Source organism: Oncorhynchus gorbuscha, linkage group LG09 (assembly GCF_021184085.1).
Source record: "Oncorhynchus gorbuscha isolate QuinsamMale2020 ecotype Even-year linkage group LG09, OgorEven_v1.0, whole genome shotgun sequence".
Classification (NCBI taxonomy): Eukaryota; Metazoa; Chordata; class Actinopteri; order Salmoniformes; family Salmonidae; genus Oncorhynchus; species Oncorhynchus gorbuscha.
In genome coordinates this window covers 13191913-13199014 of record NC_060181.1, presented here as the reverse complement: position 1 = coordinate 13199014, position 7102 = coordinate 13191913, and positions in this window count along the sequence as shown.

Below are 7102 nucleotides of genomic sequence, written 5' to 3'. Positions count from 1 at the left end.
TGTCATGTTTGTCATTTATTATCTTGTCTTGTCCCTGTGCTTCCCATTCTATTCGTTTCCCTCTGCTGGTCTTATTTGGTTCTTTCCCTCCTTCTAGCCCTCTCTCTCCCCCTCCCTCTCTCACTCTCTCGCTCTCTCTTCTCTCTATCGTTCCGTTCCTGCTCCCAGCTGTTCCTATTCCCCTAATCATCATTTAGTCTTCCCACACCTGTTCCCGATCCTTTCCCCTGATTAGAGTCCCTATTTATTCCTTTGTGTTCCGTTCCTGTGCCGTCGGTTCCTTGCATTGTATTCACCATGCTGTGATTGCGTTTCGCCCTGTCCTGTCGTGTTTTTGCCGTGATTGTGTATTACCCTGTCCTGTCGTGTTTTGTGCCTTCATCAGACGCTGCGTGTGAGCAGGTGTCTCAGTCGACTACGGCCTGCGCCTACCCGAGCGACCTGCAGTCTGTGGCCGCTTCTCCAGTTGTTTTCCCCTCTACAATCTAGAGGATTTCTGTTATTCCGTTTTGAACATTAATAAACTCTGTTTCTGTTAAGTCGCGTTTGGGTCCTCGTTCACCTGCATGACAGAAGGAACTGACCAAGGAATGGACCCAGCGACTTCAGACGCTGTTTACACTGCCGTCAAGATCCAAGGAGCCATGCTCGGCAGACACGAGCAGGAATTGTCTGCTGCTCGCCATGCCGTGGAGAACCTGGCCGCTCAGGTTTCCGACCTCTCTGGACAGTTCCAGAGTCTACGTCTCGTGCCACCTGTTACTTCCTGGCCTGCCGAGCCTCCAGAACCCAGGGTTAATAACCCACCTTGCTACTCCGGGCAGCCCACTGAGTGCCGCTCCTTTCTCACGCAGTGTGAGATTGTGTTCTCTCTCAACCCCACACATACTCTAGAGAGAGAGCTCGGGTTGCTTACGTCATTTCACTCCTTACTGGCCGGGCTCGAGAATGGGGCACAGCTATCTGGGAGGCAAGGGCTGATTGCTCTAACAGATTCCAGAACTTTAAAGAGGAGATGATTCGGGTTTTTGACCGTTCAGTTTTTGGTGGGGAGGCTTCTAGGGCCCTGGCTTCCTTATGCCAAGGTGAACGGTCCATAACGGATTATTCCATTGAGTTTCGCACTCTTGCTGCCTCTAGTGAGTGGAACGAGCCGGCGCTGCTCGCTCGTTTTCTGGAGGGACTCCACGCAGTGGTTAAGGATGAGATTCTCTCCCGGGAGGTTCCTTCAGATGTGGACTCTTTGATTGCTCTCGCCATCCGCATAGAACGACGGGTAGATCTTCGTCACCGGGCTCGTGGAAGAGAGCTCGCATCAACGGTGTTTCCCTGCTCCGCATCGCAACCATCTCCCTCCTCTGGCTTTGAGACTGAGCCCATGCAGCTGGGAGGGATTCGCATCTCGACTAAGGAGAGGGAACGGAGGATCACCAACCGCCTGTGCCTCTATTGCGGAGTTGCTGGACATTTTGTTAATTCATGTCCAGTAAGAGGCCAGAGTGGCGCTACTACTCAGGTCCCTTCATCTAGATCTTGTACTACTATGTCGGTCCATCTACGCTGGACCGGTTGGGTGCTACATGCAGTGCCTTGATTGACTCTGGGGCTGAGGTTGTTTCATGGACGAAGCATGGGTTCGGAAACATAACATTCCTTTCAGACCGTTAGACAAGCCTACGCCCATGTTTGCCTTAGATGGTAGTCATCTTCCCAGTATCAAATTTGAGACACTACCTTTAACTCTCACAGTATCTGGTAACCACAGTGAGACTATTTCTTTTTTGATTTTCCGTTCACCGTTTACACCTGTTGTTTTGGGTCATCCCTGGCTAGTATGTCATAATCCTTCTATTAATTGGTCTAGTAATTCTATCCTATCCTGGAACGTTTCTTGTCATGTGAAGTGTTTAATGTCTGCCATCCCTCCCGTTTCTTCTCTCCCTACTTCTCAGGAGGAACCTGGCGATTTGACAGGAGTGCCGGAGGAATATCATGATCTGCGCACGGTCTTCAGTCGGTCCCGAGCCAACTCCCTTCCTCCTCACCGGTCGTATGATTGTAGTATTGATCTCCTTCCAGGGACCACGCCTCCTCGAGGTAGACTATACTCTCTGTCGGCTCCCGAACGTAAGGCTCTCGAGGATTATTTGTCTGTGTCTCTTGACGCCGGTACCATAGTGCCTTCTTCTTCTCCGGCCGGGCGGGGTTCTTTTTGTTAAGAAGAAGGACGGTACTCTGCGCCCTGCGTGGATTATCGAGGGCTGAATGACATAACGGTTAAGAATCGTTATCCGCTTCCTTATGTCATCAGCCTTCGAGATTCTGCAGGGAGCCAGGTGCTTTACTAAGTTGGACCTTCGTAACGCTTACCATCTCGTGCGCATCAGAGAGGGGGACGAGTGGAAAACGGCGTTTAACACTCCGTTAGGGCATTTTGAGTACCGGGTTCTGCCGTTCGGTCTCGCCAATGCGCCAGCTGTTTTTCAGGCATTAGTTAATGATGTTCTGAGAGACATGCTGAACATTTTGTTTTTGTCTATCTTGACGATATCCTGATTTTTTTTTCTCCGTCACTCGAGATTCATGTTCAGCACGTTCGACGTGTTCTACAGCGCCTTTTAGAGAATTGTCTCTACGTAAAGGCTGAGAAGTGCTCTTTTCATGTCTCCTCCGTTACTTTTCTCGGTTCCGTTATTTCCGCTGAAGGCATTCAGATGGATTCCGCTAAGGTCCAAGCTGTCAGTGATTGGCCCGTTCCAGGTCACGTGTCGAGTTGCAGCGCTTTTTAGGTTTCGCTAATTTCTATCGGCGTTTCATTCGTAATTTCGGTCAAGTTGCTGCCCCTCTCACAGCTCTTACTTCTGTCAAGACGTGTTTAAGTGGTCCGGTTCCGCCCAGGGAGCTTTTGATCTTCTAAAAGAACGTTTACGTCCGCTCCTATCCTCGTTACTCCTGACGTCACTAGACAATTCATTGTCGAGGTTGACGCTTCAGAGGTAGGCGTGGGAGCCATTCTGTCCCAGCGCTTCCAGTCTGACGACCAGGTTCATCCGTGCGCTTATTTTTCTCACGCCTGTCGCCATCTGAGCGCAACTATGATGTGGGTAACCGTGAACTGCTCGCCATCCGCTTAGCCCTAGGCGAATGGCGACAGTGGTTGGAGGGGGCGACCGTTCCTTTTGTCGTTTGGACAGACCATAAGAACCTTGAGTACATCCGTTCTGCCAAACGACTTAATGCCCGTCAAGCTCGTTGGGCGTTGTTTTTCGCTCGTTTCGAGTTTGTGATTTCTTACCGTCCGGGTAGCAAGAACACCAAGCCTGATGCCTTATCCCGTCTGTTTAGTTCTTCTGTGGCTTCTACTGATCCCGAGGGGATTCTTCCTTATGGGCGTGTTGTCGGGTTGACAGTCTGGGGAATTGAAAGACAGGTTAAGCAAGCACTCACGCACACTGCGTAAACGCTTTTGTCCTAGTAACCTCCTTTCGTTCCTGTTTCCACTCGTCTGGCTGTTCTTCAGTGGGCTCACTCTGCCAAGTTAGCTGGTCATCCCGGTGTTCGAGGCACTCTTGCGTCTATTCGCTAGCGCTTTTGGTGGCCGACTCAGGAGCGTGACACGCGCCGTTTCGTGGCTGCGTGTTCAGACTGCGCGCAGAAGAAGTCTGGTAATTTTTTTCTGCTTCTGCTCCTGGTCTTGCTGGGTCTCAGTCTGTTCCCTGCCATCGCATCTCTCCTGTTCTTGTCCCTGCCCTTGCTGTGTCTCAGTCTGTCCCTAGTTCTCATTTTTTTTTTTTAGAGTAGTACCCTAGTTTCCCTTTTTATCGTTTTCGTTACGGTCCTGAGGAGAGGAGTTGGGTTCTTTCTCGGGACGTGCTGGACCGTTTGATCTATGATTTCCTCCGTTGCCGCCAGTGTTCCTCCTCGAGAGCGCCAGGAGGCGCTCGGTGAGTGGGGGTACTGTCATGTTTGTCATTTATTATCTTGTCTTGTCCCTGTGCTTCCCATTCTATTCGTTTCCCCTCTGCTGGTCTTATTTGGTTCTTTCCCTCCTTCTAGCCCTCTCTCTCCCCCTCCCTCTCTCACTCTCTCTCGCTCTCTCTTCTCTCTATCGTTCCGTTCCTGCTCCCAGCTGTTCCTATTCCCCTAATCATCATTTAGTCTTCCCCACCTGTTCCGATCCTTTCCCCTGATTAGAGTCCCTATTTATTCCTTTGTGTTCCGTTCCTGTGCGTCAGTTCCTTGTATTGTATTCACCATGCTGTGATTGCGTTTCGCCCTGTCCTGTCGTGTTTTTGCCGTGATTGTGTATCACCCTGTCCTGTCGTGTTTTGTGCCTTCATCAGACGCTGCGTGTGGCAGGTGTCTCCAGTCGACTACGGCCTGCGCCTACCCGAAGCGACCTGCAGTCTGTGGCCGCTTCTCCAGTTGTTTTCCCCTCTACAATCTAGAGGATTTCTGTTATTCCGTTTTGAACATTAATAAACTCTGTTTCTGTTAAGTCGCGTTTGGGTCCTCGTTCACCTGCATGACAGAATGACTGTGGACTACAGGAAAAAAGAGACCGAGCACGCCCCCATTTCCATTGACAGGGCTGCAGTGAAGCAAGTTGAGAGCCGTCTTTGGTGTCCACATCACCAACAAACTAACATGGTCCAAGCACACCAAGACAGTCGTGAAGAGGGCATGACAAAACCAATTCCCACTCAGATTGGGCATGGGTCCTCAGATCCTCAAAAGGTTCTACAGCTGCACCATCGGTATATCCTGACTGGTTGCATCACTGCCTGGTATGGTAACTGCAGCCTGCCTCTGACCGCAAGGCACTACAGAGGGTAGTGCGAACGCCCAATATGTCACTAGGGCCAAGCTTCCTGCCATCCAGACCTCTTATACCAGGCGGCCAGAGGAAGAAGCCCTAACAATTGTCAAAGACTCCAGCCACCCAAGTCATAGACTGCCTTCTGGCTACCGTAAGGCAAGCGGTACCAGAGCACCAAGTGACAAGTGCTCCAAGTCCAAGAGCCTTCTAAACAGCTTCTACTCCCCAAGCCATAAGATTCCTGAACATCTAATCAAATGGCTACCCAGATTATTTGCACCACCCCCACCACTTTCTCCCCCTCTTCTACTCTCTGTTGTTATCATCTAACTGCATAGTCACTTTAATAACTCTGCCAACATGTGCATATTACTTCAACTAACCAGTGACCCCACACATTGACTCTGTACGGTACCACCCTTTATATAGACTCGCTATTGTTATTTTACTGCTGCTCTTTAATTACCTGTTTCTTTTATTTCTTATTCTTATCCGTAATTGTTTTAACTACATTGTTGGTTAGGGGCTCGTAAGTAAGCATTTCACTGTAAGGTCTACCTGTTGTATTCGACGCGTGTGGCTTCACAACACTTGATTGGCAATTGAGATTATGGGTAAACACTTCTCAATCTTTTTGTCTCTATAACAAAGAACAAACAGCAAAAACATATACATTATCAAATACAAAATCTTAGAATCAACTATTAAAGACTACCAGAACACACTAGATTCTCCAATTACGTTGAATGAACTACAGGAGAAAATAAAACCCTCCAACCTAAAAAGGCCTGTGGGGTTGATGGCATCCTAAATGAAATGATCAAATATTCAGACCACAAATTCCAATTGGCTATACTTAAATTCTTTAACATCATCCTCAGCTCTGGCGCCCCAATATTTGGAACCAAGAACTGATCACCCCAATTCACAAAAGTGGAGACAAATTTGACCCCAATAACTACCGTGGGATATGCTTCAACAGTAGCCTTGGGAAAATCCTCTGCAATGTACTGAGGAAATGTCAAATTGGTTATTTTCCAAATTATCGTACGACAGACCATGTATTCACAACCTGCACACCTTAACTGACAAACAAACAAACCAAAACAAAGGCAAAGTCTTCTCATGCTTTGTTGACTTCAAAAAAGCTTTTGACTCAATTTGGCATGAGGGTCTGCAATACAAATTGATAGAAAGCGGTGTACAACATTATAAAATCCATGTACACAAACAACAAGTGTGCGGTTAAAATTGGCAAAAAACAGTCACATTTCTTTCCACAGGGCCGAGGGGTGAGACAGGGATGCAGCTTTAGCCCCAAACTCTTCAACATATAAATCAACGAATTGGCGAGGGCACTAGAATAGTCACCCTACTATCTGAAGTCAAATGTCTACTGTTTGCTGATGATTTGGTGCTTCTGTCCCCAACCAAGGAAGGTCTACATCAGCACCAATATCTTCTGCACAGATTCTGTCAGACCTGGGCCCTGACAGGAAATCTCAGTAGTACAAAAATAATGGTGTTCCAAAAAATGTCCAGTTGCCAGGACCTTAAATACAAATGTCCTTAGAGCACACAAAACCAATATATATCTTTGCCTAAACACATCCGAGGGCACAGGTAGCTTCCCACATAGCTGTGAGCGATCTGAGAGACAATGCAAGAATGGCCTTCTACGCCCTCAAAAGGAACATTTGACATGCTAATTAGACTCTGTATGCAGAGATTCTTCAAAAACATCCTCTGTGTATAATGTAAAACACCAAATAAGTAAATGCATGCAGAGCAGAAATTAGGCTGATACCCCATAATTATCAAGATCCAGAAAAAGAGACTTTCAATTCTACATCCACCTGAAAGGAGAGCGATTCTCAAATCTTCTATAACAAAGCCATCACCTGATCCCTTCCATTCTCACCATAACCATTATAGGTTATAATGGCACTTTGGCCTTCTGAGCTTGTCCATAGTGTTGGATAGGAAGTCATTGTTGTATACAGTAGATGAGGGAATTTGAAGTGGGTTAACTCGGAGTTAATATACTCTAAGAAAAAAAAGGTACTATCCAGAAACTAAAAGGGTTCTTCGACTTCTCGATTGGAGAACCCTTTGAAGAGCCCTTTTTGGTTCCATCTAGAACCCTTTCCACAGAAGAGGATTCTACATGGAATAGAAAAGGGTTCTACCTGGGACTCGAAAAGGGTTCTCATATGGGGACAGCTGAAGAATCCTTTGGAACCCTTTGTTCCAAGAGTGTTCTATAGGATCTTCCTCTGTGTC